A 13,668-nucleotide genomic window follows, 5' to 3' on the forward strand; every position below is an offset into this window, starting at 1 on the left:
CCAGCAAACAGGAGAATTCAAATGGCCAGGAAAACACAAAAGAAGCTGCCCTGTACCCATAAAAGTTGAATAAGCTGCTGATTCATTTGGGGTCTTTACTGTCTCAATTTCACATAATTACATCCTCCTGCATCAATCCAATGGTTCATCAGGGAAACAGTGCTGTAACTGACTAAAATTAGAGAAATGTTCAAGGTCCCTGTAATAAGCTAACCAGATAGTGAAATACAAGTCAGGATTATATTGTGACAATAGATAAACAATCTCAAAATTATTTCAGGTGCAACATGTCACATGGGGAAGCCATCACTGCTGTCATGTTTGAGGTATGTATACCCCATCAATCATTTTAATGACATTTTACTTCTGCATGGATAGGTAAAGCATGATTACCCTGTTGAGTTCAGTAGCAGAACCAGCTTAGGAGAAGGAAAAATGTCAGCCAGCCCTAATAGTTACCTTGGTAGAGTCATCTGACATAACAGGCCAAGAATGCCAGTATTCTCATTTCCCCACATCTTTATTTATTTGGTTTTATGTTTTATCAAACAATGTATATGTGGGACATATGGGTGGTTCAGGAGCACATGGGGGTGGTTAAGCTCTTTAACCTTGAACAATTGAAAATCATCAACATAATATCAAATACAGATGCAGTATGGAGATATTTTAAAATAGTATTTACTCTGTTCATATGTAGCTTCTAAACCAGCCAGAGGCTATCATAACAAACGAGTAACATATCCTATTACCCTTAGGAGTTGTAAGTATACAGGGAAACCTATAAACAGTAAATAATACAAGTTCATACACTCCTCGTAGTAGAAGGATTGAATGTCTTAGAAAGAGGATAGAGCAATGTGTTTGTTGATCTATAAGTCAGGTTCCTATAATAATTTATCCAACGTGAACTCGCTGATTGAGAAGACTTGAAACCATACCAAGGAAATACAGAGTTATTAAAGAACAAAATTTTCAATTAAGTCATTTATACTTGGATTATGCTAAGGATGCAGAATATGCTTTCTTTGGTGGGTAGCATGTGACTTGATCAGTATGGGAGATCAGCATTACCACACATCATCCTTCTGCCGCTCTTGGCAAAATGTCTAAAATTTTACATTCCTTATTAAGTCTTTTGTACCTTCGAGAGAGTTCTACTAAATATGTAGACATATTGACAACCTGTCAATTTATAATGTCATTTTGAGGCATGATCCTAAAAATAAAAGTAGAAATTTAAGGAAACAAAACAAAATAAATGAAAAATTTCATGATAAAAATATATTAATTAGATTTTTTAAATGATGAAAATTGGGAGCAATAAAATATAGTTTTCAGGAGTTCATTATTAAATTACATTCACATAATGAACTCTTATGAATCTATTAAATTATTTTCAAAGAACATTTAATCACAAGATAAAACTCTTCATATAAACTTAAACGGAAAAGGAATATTCAAAAAATAATATGCAGGATGATTACAATATATGAAATATATATGTTTCGTATCCTAGTGTGTATAATAAAAGAGCTGAAAGCAATGACACATAAACGATTATCTTGATGCAGAGGCATTACAGGTAATATAATTTTGTTCATTATTTTATGCATTTTCCAATTTCTATAAGCATATATCACTTTATTTTAAAAGAATAGTAATTACACTTAAGTAATACTTAAATGAGAATATAAATATAAATATATATATATAAATATACATATATATGTGTGTGTGTGTGTGTGTGTGTGTATGTCCAGACACCCCAAGAAGGGATTATGCCTCTAGCTGTTATTAATTAACACATTAAAAAAGATTATGGCAACTAGCTAAGCATAGGAACAGGAGGATGGCATAAAGAAAGTGAAGTGGATGCATGGAGGATTCATTCAATTAAACAAATAGTCTGTCTAAAGGTTATAATGTTTTGCCTTTTATAAAGTGCTTTCACATACTTGATTCCATGAAGACTCTTTGAACTTTCTAGTGTACACACACATCCACACAGGCAGACACAAAACATATCATTAGTAATTTTAAGTGCCTAGAAAGACACATCTCCCCTATTACCCTCCAAACTGGGCTGTTATCGCCAGGGAAATAACTCTAGCTTTTAATGAAAAGTAGTATCCATAAAAGACAATCAATGGTGACATATTACTCTCTTTCACTCTGCTGTCTTTGGTTGCTACATGTCTTCTTGGCTCTCTATTAGAGACCAAGGCTGCCTGCTTGGAATGCCAACCAGTATCCTGATGGCTGAAGCTAACTCTTTCCTTGCCTTGCTTCCAAAGTTCTGCCCTTAGCTGAACACAGCTCCCTTATCTTGCTCTCCCTTTAAGAGCAATCTTATTACATGCTTGGATTCACCAGTGAAGAACGTGGCCCATGTTGAATGAGTGTTTTCCATGTCTACACATAAAGAAAGGTCAGAAAAGTGTAGATCAGGGTGTATAGCTTAACATAGCACCACACTAGCAAAGCACCAGCTTCTGATTTCCTTTTCTTGGCTACATGCTGGAGGCCTGGTCCTGGGCCAATGACAGCTGTGCATCAATTATCTCAAACAGGGCAAGACCTTGGGGAAAGCCTGATGATCGAACAAGCGCTCAGCTGGGACTTGTCCACTTGATGTATATCTTAATGCTGTATAGCAATTTATTTTTAGTTAAAAACAATATATCTCCTTTAGTTTATCAGGTGATTTGCATAATTATGAAGAAGAACAAAGATCAAATACTGTGTCCAGAAGCAGAAGGAATAGACCTCATGGTAAGGCAGCCGCTAGAGAGAATGATGGAAAAGTATCCCCTGCTGCTGAATGGCAATCATTCTAAAAAAAACCACCTATGAATAAACAAAGGTCAGGATAGGTGACAAACCTTGTTTTAAAGTGTAAGAAATCAAGGTCGAGAGTGATTAACTTGCCCTAATCTTCACACTTAAAGAGATATAACTACTACTTAAATGTAGACAGTTTGATACTAAGTTCTAAGCTTATGTAAGTCACCTCCATTTAGCAAAACTGTTGTATATCATCTATTAAATGTCCACTGTGAACAAGACTCTGTGTGTGTGCACATGCATGTGTGTGGGGACAGTAGAGGCACAGAGGTAAAAAATCAAAGCTTTTTTTTTTTGTATTTTATAATGAAATACGTAAAACATAATAGACATCACTTACTCTGGTTTGAATGTTTGTGTCTACCCACAATTTATATATCAAAATCAAATCACCAATCTGTTTGTATCAGGAGGTGACACTGCTGGGAGATGATTAGGTCATGAGGGTAGAGCATTCATACATGGGAATAGTGCCTTTATAAAAGAGGTCTCCGAAATCTATCTTGCCCTTTCCATCATGTGTGGATTCAGTGAGAAGTTGCCATCTGTGTATCAGGAAACAGGCCCTCACAAGATATCACGCCTGCCAGCAGTCTGATCTTGAACTTTCCAGCCTCCAGAACGGTGAGAAATAAATTACTGTTGTTGATAATCCCTGTAGTTAATGGGTTGTTTTTTTTTTTTTGTCATTGCAGCCCAAGGAGACATAGACATTATATAAGACAAAATAAAATATGCAAACATATTGTATAATTGTAATGCATGGTAAAAATCTGAACTATAATCAAATATACAATATGCCAGAAGAAATTGGCCTACTCTACAAATGAAATTTAGAACTGTTTTCCCTGTAGTTTAAATTTGTGGATTACCACTTCAAACTCATCCTTGCCATTTTCCCCAGCACATCCCTCCCACTATCATTTGGCACTGGCTTGAAGAGACTTCGAGTGTGAGTGCTTCACAGCTACTGCCTGATCTTTAAATGCTAGGTCTATAAGACTTGCATGTTATTAGGTTGATGCAAAGGTAGTTGAGACTTTTGCCATTAAAAGTAATGTAAATATAATTTTAGACCTAGCATTTAAATATTATTTTTTGAGTTGGAGTTTCGCTCTTGCTACCCAGGCTGGAGTGCAATGGCGCAATCTCAGCTCACCGCAACCTCCACCTCCTGGGCTCAAGCAATTCTCCTGCCTCAGCCTCCCGAGTAGCTGGGACTACAGGCGTACACCACCATGCCCAGCTAATTTTTGTATTTTTAGTAGAGACAGGGTTTCACCATGTGGACCAGGATGGTCTTGATCTCTTGACCTCGTGATCCACCCACCTCGGCCTCCCAAAGTGCTGGGATTATAGACATGAGCCACCACGCCCAGCCTGTAAATGCACTTTTAATGGCAAAAATCACAGTTACCTTTGCACAAACCTAATAACATGATAACATAGTCCACTAGATTTAGGCCACTATAAGATCATAGTCTCCAAATTCAGTTTCCAGGTAATCCCAGGCAAGATCTCTGACTCCTTATTCACCACTTGCTACTCTTTGTGGGACTAATTCTCTCTCTCTCTCTCTTTCTTTCCTTCTTCCTTCTTTCCTTCTTTCTTTCTTTCTTTTTCTTTCTTTCCTTCTTTCTCTCTTTCTCTCTCTTTTTCTCTCTCCCTTCTCTCTTTCTCTCTCTTTTTTTGATGGAGTTTCACTCTTGTTGCCCAGGCTGGAGTGCAATGGCACAATCTTGGCTCACCGCAACCTCCGCCTCCTGGGTTCAAGTGATCCTCCTGCCTCAGCCTCCCAAGTAGCTGGGATTACAGGCATGCATCACCATGCCCAGCTAACTTTGTATTTTTAGTAGAGACAGGGTTTCTCCATGTTGATCAGGCTGGTCTTGAACTCCCACCCTCAGGTGATCCACCCACATCCACCTCCCAAAGTGCTGGGATTACAGGCATGAGCCATCACACCTGACCTTCAGAGCCAGCTATTGCTAAACCATACAGTCTTCTCCAATCTTCATTCCACCATCTCCTCAGTCACCCTCACTTGATCATCAATTCTATACATTCACTTCACAAACAAAAGAGTCATCAGACTTTCTCACCTTTCTGCCACCTTAAGGCTGGGTCTCCACCTAGATCCATCAGGTGCTCCCTTCCTTTACTGTCATTTAAAGCTCTCTTCTCTTACATAGAGGAATTATATTCCCTCCACCCCTACTCTCTCATTCTATTTTTAGTAGCAGCTTTATTAAAATATAATCCATAGACCATAAAACAAACCTATTTAAATGTTTGTAACCTACAATTTGATGGTTTTTAATATATTCAGAGTTGTAAAACCATCACTACAATATATGTTAGAAAATTTTCATTCCCCACCCTCTGTAAAGTGTATCTATTAGCAGTTACTCCTCATTACCCCTCCCCCCGCCCCCCCAGCCCCAGCCCTAGCACCATTAATTTGCTTTCCATCTCTAAAGGTCTGTCTACTTCAGATATTTCCTATCAATGGAATCATATGGTATGTGGAGGCCTCACACTATTAATTTTTCTCTGCTCCTCTTTTGTTTTTAATACCTCCTCCTCCACTTGTTCTTTCTTATCCACATTATGCATGTTCAAATCCTGCCCGTTTTAAAAACCAAACCATATACAACATAATTGTGCATCAGCATCATCCCATCCCACTCCAGCTTCTGCACTGTCTGTTTCCTTTCCAGGCAAGCTTTTTAAAAGATTTGTTTTTGGCTCTCCATGTTCTCACTTCCCACTCTCTCCTCAAACCATTTCCAACTGCACCCTGTCAAGGTCACTAACAACCCCCTTCTTGCTAAATTCAATAGATCGTTAACACCTACTCCTCTGTCAACTCTCAGATTAAACATCACTTTCTCTATGAAGTCTTCTTCAGCCCCTTACATCTAGGTCAGCGTTTCCCCACTTCAGCACTATTAACATTTCAGAATGAATAACACTTTGATGTGGAGGGCTGTCCTGCAGCCTCCACCCATTAGCTGCAAGTAACATCCCTACCCCTACCCCCAGCTGTGACAATCAAACATGCCTCCACGTATTGTCAGGCATCCCTGGGAAGACAAAATCACCCCTGATTGAGAACTACTGATCCAGGCATGTGTTTTTCTTTGGGTACTTATGTCATGCTTGATTTCTCCTTCACAGCATTAATTACAGTGTATTGTAGTTGTTTCTGGGTTCCTCTCTAACCCAACCCGGACCAAGATTCATGTATCAGGAGCAATGGTTATCTGGTTTATCCCAGTGTCTGGACACAGTGCATGGTGCATAATAATTAATCAATGTATAGTTGTTGAATGAATAAATACAGTGTCTCTTTGCCTTGTATGGTACCAGTAAAGAACGAGACACTCCTGAAAACTTACTTTTTATATAGTTTTTGATTGATTGTTGCTGTTTTGGTTTTTGTTTGCTTTTGCTGTGATTATACCTTGTTATGGAGTTTTTGTAGGATCATTGCTAAAAATCATAACATCCAAATCAAAAGATTACAAGCAGAAAGCAGAGAGGAAGTATGAAAAGATTGATCTTGCATGCCACTCTATTATTTGTCACTGTCTTCTTGGTTCAGCTTTTCAGTCACAGCACATTTGTACCAATACTTTATATTATTGGACTTCAAAACACCTAAGAAACTAGCCCATGTTGGTCCCATTTCTAGATTCTGTCAATCATCTCATTTTTGTGCCAAGTCCTCTTTGATATTGATTATATATTTCCCAGAGGGAAACAACTCATAGAGTCACTAGAATCACATACTCTTGGAACTGGCTAATTGCACCAGATTTTTACAGATTAAAAAAACGGGTCCTCAGGGACATAATGTGACATGCTAAAATTTCAGCAATAATCTCTAAAGAACTAAACTAGAATATGTTTTATAATTTTTCAATAAGCAACACTAGACTGTTTAAATAGGTCTCATTTCTTGACCACTATGTGCTAGACTCTGTTCCCTGAGCCTCACAGCAACCTTATAATTTTCTTTATAACTTCACAAATGTAACAACATGAAATTAAATAGAAATCTATCTGACAGAACCAGGTCTCCCTGACCACCAAACCCTCGCTCCTCTATTCGTCTGGACTGTCTCTGCTAGACACTGCTATTAAAGATCATTTTCTCAGTTCCACCACATGTAGCACAATTTGTTATATATAGTAGGTACTTCATATCTAATATATAATTCAATGTTATTCTAAATCAGGTCATAGGCTTCTCTTAATGGTGATAAAAGGGGACAATAATCAACAGATGAACACAAAGGTCAGCAGTGGGATTGAAAGGGGAAAAACTAGAAAAGAGGGAAGATAGATTCATAAGAGAAATTAGGTAATATCCTCAATGATGCTGAGATGAAGGCTAATCTATCAATATTGTGGCCATGTAACTCATTTTTATTGGAGTGGTGATAGCTTTATAACACAGGATTTGGGTAAAATACGTATCAATGAAGTGAGAAGTAACCATGGCCCAGGTTACTTTATGAGATCACATTTTATTGAGCTTTACTGAGCATCTACTTAGATACTCCAGGAAATAACTTAAGTAAGACAACCAAGTATGCTGGCTACAACATCCCCAATTAAACTAAATTGTTTTAAAAATAAGTTTTATTGCAATGAAAAATGTGTAACTATTAGCTATTGTGCAACATATATATTCTAAAGTGTCCAAGTTACCTAAAACTCAAAGCCTTCACCAACTATTTCTTTTAGTTGAAGAAAAATAAGAGAAATCACTGCTTGCATGCATCCAAATGACGTGATTCTTCTGCTCTCCTAGTGTCTCACACAGTGGGCTGCTTCCCAGCTCCTCTGGTATGGCTCCCACTCTGCTAATTGTTAGCTGTGTGAGTGACACTGTTTCTTGAACCGGTCTTTTCAGTTTTTTAAATTTGACCATAAGTAACAACAGCTTTTTTTCTGTACTGGAAGAATAATGAAACTTTGAAAAGTGTTTTTCCAATCTAAGTAGAGGCTATATCTCGTTTCTAAAGGCAGAATAGAACTAAAATAACAGGTCTGATGAAATTTTCATTCTCTTGAAAGTCCTTATATTTTACACTTTAACAATCTCTCCATTGCCAGTAATCCACTCTCATCTGGGCTTAATTCTACCTTTGGCTACAGAAGCACAATTATACCCACTCACATGCAAAATATGTAATAACTGATGACACTCAGGTACTAATTAGGAGCCCACTGGCCATAAACAAGTGGCACAGCCATACCAAAGCTACCTATTGACTATCAGCCCCTCATGAAAGGTGAACAAGGGCCCTGCTCTAGTTTGATGGCTTTTCCAAGTGATGAGGTATCAATTCCCCTAGGAAGTATTCCTTATTTCCATGTCACTTCAACTATCCCAGAATTTATTGTTACAATGTCTTTGAATAATAATGTATTCAATTTAGATTCTAAAATATAAAGACCTCACACCACTATCTTCTAGTACAGATGAAACTGTATCTTCAGTTTCAGAAAGATATAACTTCAGGATCTTCTTTATCTTTACTCAGTGAGACACAGGAGTCATCTCCAGCTAACCAAGGTTACAAATGCATAATGCCAGGAACCAGTCTGATACATAAAAAGAACAAATTACATGCTTCAGTGGGCAGACTGACCCACTGAGAGTAGAGATCCATTATACCTGGCAAACGCCTATGAGAGTAACTGAACAGAAAGAGGACCTTTCCATCTTTGTTTACAAAGGCAGGTCAGTGGAAAAACAAGTTGATTTGCCTGACTATGTTTACTTGTGTGCTGTTTTGATTGCCTTAATTACCTGAGTACCTTATTTTCAGAGCAATCACCAAGAAATTTATCTAAGGTCGATCATTGCTTCCAGCCATTTTTACATTTGAAAAGTAGTATTCCAAATCGACTCAAGCATCCATGAGCTTATAAAAAAGAGTGGGGATGAAAGTATAATATGTATTAACTTTGAATAACTACTATGTTCATACAGCATAATAGCTCTTTGGGTAAGCTTAATAATTGAAAGATATTATGATACAGTCATTAAGATATGAACTTAGGAGTCAGAGATATCTGGAATCAACTCTTGCCTCTGTCAATTACTAAATTATTACCTTGGATTACTTACTTGCCCTCTCAAAGCCTCCATTTCCTACAATATTAAATGGAGACTACCAATAGTAGTAGTCTGCTTCAGAGAGTTGCTGTGAGGTTCCATAAGACATGTACAAGGTGTCTGACGTAAGCACTCTGTATTAATTTGTTCTCTCATTGCCATAGAGATATACCAGGGACTGGGTAATTTATAAAGAAAATAGGTTTAACTGTATCAGAGTTCCACAGGCAGCTCAGGAAGCATGGCAGCATCTGCTTCTGTGGAGGCCTCAGGAAACTTCCAATCATGGTAGAAGGCAAAGGGGGAGTAAGCACCTCACATAGCTGGAGCAGGAGGAAGAGTTGGGGAGAGGAGGTATTACCCACTTTTAAACGACCAGATTTCATGAGAATTCAGTCACTATCATGAGAACAGCACCCGGGGGAAATCCAAACCCATGATGCAATCACCTCCCACCAGGCCTCACCTCCAACGTTGGGTATTGCAACTGAACATGAGTTTTGGGTGAAGGCACAGATCCAATCATTTCACATTCAAAATGGTAGCTATTATTATCCATGAATATCACAAACACATATTGAGGTTAGATATTAGACCCATTTCACAGATGAGGAAATAAAGACCCATGGATGTGAAATAATTCCCAAAGCCTATGTTCTTTGTAGTACATGAATAAATGATGTGGCCACCATCATTATGTGGTTTTCCTTTTTTTTTTTTTCTTTTTTTTTTTTTTTTTTAATTTTCCTTTAGGTTCTGGGGTACATGTGCAGGTCATGCAGGGTTGTTGCACAGGTGCACACATAACCAGGTGGTTTGCTGCCTCTATTCCCCCTTTGACTATATCCAGCATTTCTCCCCATTTTATCCCTCCCCACCATCTACTGTCCCTCCCCAGCCCCCTACAACTGCTTCCAGTGTGTGATGTTCTTCTACCTGAGTCCACGTGTTCTCATTGTTCAACACCTGCCTATGAGCGAGAACATGCGGTGTTTGGTTTTCTGTTCTTGTGTCAGTTTGCTGAGAAAAATGGTTTCCAGATTCATCCAAGTCCCTACAAAGGACACAAACTCATCATTTTTTATGGCTCTGTAGTATTCCATGGTATATATGTGCCACATTTTTTTTTTTTGTCCAGTCTATCACTGATGGGCATTTGGGTTGGTTCCAGGTGTTTGCTATTACACACAAGGCTGCAATGAACATACGTGTGCATGTGTCTTTATAGTAGAACGATTTATAGTTCTTTGGGTATATACCAAGTAATGGGATTGCTGGGTCAAATGGAATTTCTATTTCTAGATGCTTGAGAAATCGCCACACTGTCTTCCACAATGGTTGAACTAATTTACACTCCCACCAACTGTGAAAGAGTGTTCCTATTTATCCACATCCTCTCCAGCATCTGTTGTCTCCAGATGTTTTAATGATCGCCATTCTAACTGGCATGAGATGGTATCTCAATGTCGTTTTGATTTGTATTTCTCTTAATGACCAGTGATGATGAGCATTTCTTCTTATGTTTGTTGGCCTCATATATGTCTTCTTTTGAAAAGTGTCTGTTCATATCCTTTGCCCACTTTTGAATGGGGTTGTTTGTTTTGTTCTTGTAAATCTGTTTTAGTTCTTTGTAGATTCTGAATATTAGCCCTTTGTCAGATGGGTAGATTGCAAAAATATTTTCCCATTCTGTTGGTTGCCGGTTCACCCTATTGATGGTTCCTTTTGCTGTACAGAAGCTCTAAATTTTAATTAGATCCCATTTGTCTATCTTGGCTTTTGTTGCCATTGCTTTTGGTGTTTTAGTCATGAAGTCCTTGCCTATGCCTATGTTCTGAATGGTATTGCCTACATTTCCTTCTAGTACTTTAATGGTGTTAGATTTTATGTTTAAATCTTTAATCCATCTGGAGTTAATTTTAGAGTAAGATGATAGGAAGGGGTACAGTTTCTGCTTTCTGCACATTGCTAGCCAGTTTTCCCAACTCCATTTATTAAGCATGGAGTCCTTTCCCCATTGCTTGTTTTTGTCAGGTTTGTCAAAGATCAGATGGTTGTAGATGTGTGGTGTTTCTTCTGAGGCCTCTGTTCTGTTCCATAGGTCTATGCCTCTGTTTTGGTACCAGTACCATGCTGTTTTGATTACTCTAGCCTTGTAGGATAGTTTGAAGTCTGGCAGTGTGATGCCTACAGCTTTGTTCTTTTTGCTTAGGATTGTCTTGGCTATGTAGGCTCTCTTGTGATTCCACATGAAGTTTAAAGTGGTTTTTTTTCCAGTTCTGTGAAGAAGGTCATTGGTAGCTTGATGGAGATAGCATTGAATCTATAAATTTCTTTGGGTAGTATGGCCATTTTCACAATATTGATTCTTCCTAACCATGAGCATGGAATGTTTTTCCATCTATTGTGTCCTCTCTTATTTCGTTGACCAGTGCTTTGTCGTTCTCCTTGAAGAGGCCCTTTACATCCTTTGTTAGTTGTATTCCTAGGCATTTTATTCTCTTTGTAGCAATTGTGAATGGGAGTTCGCTCTTGATTTGGCTCTCTGTCTGTTTTTGGTATATAGGAATGCTTGTGATTTCTGCACTTTGATTTTGTATCCTGAGACTTCGCTGAAGTTGCTTATCAGTTTCAGGAGATTTTGGGCTGAGATAATGGGGTCTTCTAAGTATGCAATCATGTCATCTGCAAATAGAGATAGTTTGACTTCCTCCTTTCCTAACTGAAAACGCTTTATTTCTTTTTTTTGCCTGATTGCTCTAGAATTTCCAATACCATATTGAATAGGAGTGGTGAGAGAGGACATCCTTGTCTAGTGCCTGATTTCAAAGGGAATTCTTCCAGCTTTTACTCATTCAGTATGATATTGGCTATAGGTTTGTCATAAATAGCGTTTATTATTTTATGATACGTTCTGTTGATTACCTGGTTTATTGAGAGTTTTTAGCATGAAGGGCTGTTGAATTTTGTTGAAGGCCTTCTCTGCATCTATTGAGATAATCAGGTTGTTTTTGTATTTGGTTCCAGTTAAGTGATGGATTACGTTTATGGACTTGCATATGTTGAACCAGCCTTGCATCCCTGGGATGAAGCCTACTTGATCATAATGAATAAGCTTTTTGGTGTGCTGTTGCCTTCGGTTTGCCAGTGCTTTATTGAAGATTTTTGTGTCAATGTTCATCATGGATATTGGCCTGAAGTTTTCTTTTTTAGTTGAGTCTCTGCCTGGTTTTGGTATCAGGATGATGTTGGTCTCACAAAATGAGTTAGGGAGGATTCCCTCTTTTTGTATTGTTTGATATAGTTTCAGAAGGATTGGAACCAGCTCCTCTTTGTACGTCTGGTAGAATTCGGCTGTGAACCCGTCTGGACCTGGACTTTTTTTGGTTAGTACGCTATTGATTGCTGCCTCAACTTTAGCCCCTGTTATTGGCCTATTCAGGGTTTCAAATTCCTCCTGGTTTAGTCTTGGTAGATTTCAAGTGTCCAGGAATTTGTCCATTTCTTCCTGGTTTACTGGTTTATGTGCATAGAGCTGTTTGTAGTAATCTCTGATGGTAGTTTGTATTTCTGTGGGATCAGTGGTGATATCCCCTTCATCTTTTTTAATTGCATCTATTTAATTCTTCTCTCTTTTCTATTAGTCTGGCTAGCGGTCTATGTTGTTGATCTTTTCAAAAAACCAGCTTCTGGATTTATTTTTTGAAGGGATTTTTGTGCCTCTATCTCCTTCAGTTCAGCTCTGATCTTAGTTATTTCCTGTCTTCTGCTAGCTTTTGAGTTTTTTTGATCTTCCTCCTCTAGCTCTTTCAATTTTGATGATAGGTTGTCACTTTTAGATCTTTCCTTGTTTCTCATATGAGCATTTATCGCTATAAATGTCCCTCTCAACACTGGTTTAAAGGTGTCCCAGAGATTCTGGTAAGTTGTGTCTTCATTCTGATTGGCTTCAAAGAACATCTTTATTTCTGCCTTCATTTCATTGTTTATCCAGTAGACACTCAGAAGCAAGTTGCTCAGTTTCCAAGTGGTTGTGCAGATTTGAGTGTGTTTCCTAATGCTGAGTTCTAATCTGATTGCACTGTGATCTGATAGACTGTTTGTTATGATTTCTGTTCTTTTGCACTTGCTGAGGCATGATATGCTTCCAATTATGTGGACAATTTCAGAGTAAGTGCGATGTGGTGCTGAGAAAAATGTATATTTTGTGGATTTGGGGTGGAGTGATCTGTATATGTCTATTAGGTCTGCTTGGTCCAGCTCTGCATTCAAGTCCTGGATGTCCTTGTTAATTTTCTGTCTTGTTGATCTGTCTAATATTGACAGTGGAGTGTTGAAGTCTCCTACTATTATTGTGTGGGAGTGTGAATTTCATTTTAGGTAGTTAAGAACTTGCTTTATGTATCTGGGTGCTCCTGTGTTGGGTGTGTATACATTTAGGATAGTTAGCTCTTCTTGTTGGATCGATCCTTTTACCATTATATAATACCTTTCTTTGTCACTTTTGATCTTTGTTGGTTTGAAGTCCATTGTATCAGAGGCTAGGATTGCAACCCCTGCTTTTTTTTTTTTGTTCTCCATTTGCCTGTTAAATCTTCTTCCATCCCTTTATTTTGAATCTATGTGTGTCTTTGTATGTGAGATGGGTTTCCTGAATACAGCACATCAATGGGTCTTGACTTTTT

Source organism: Sapajus apella, unplaced genomic scaffold, assembly GCF_009761245.1.
Source record: "Sapajus apella isolate SASKATOON/1434 unplaced genomic scaffold, GSC_monkey_1.0 scaffold12, whole genome shotgun sequence".
Taxonomy (NCBI): Eukaryota; Metazoa; Chordata; class Mammalia; order Primates; family Cebidae; genus Sapajus; species Sapajus apella.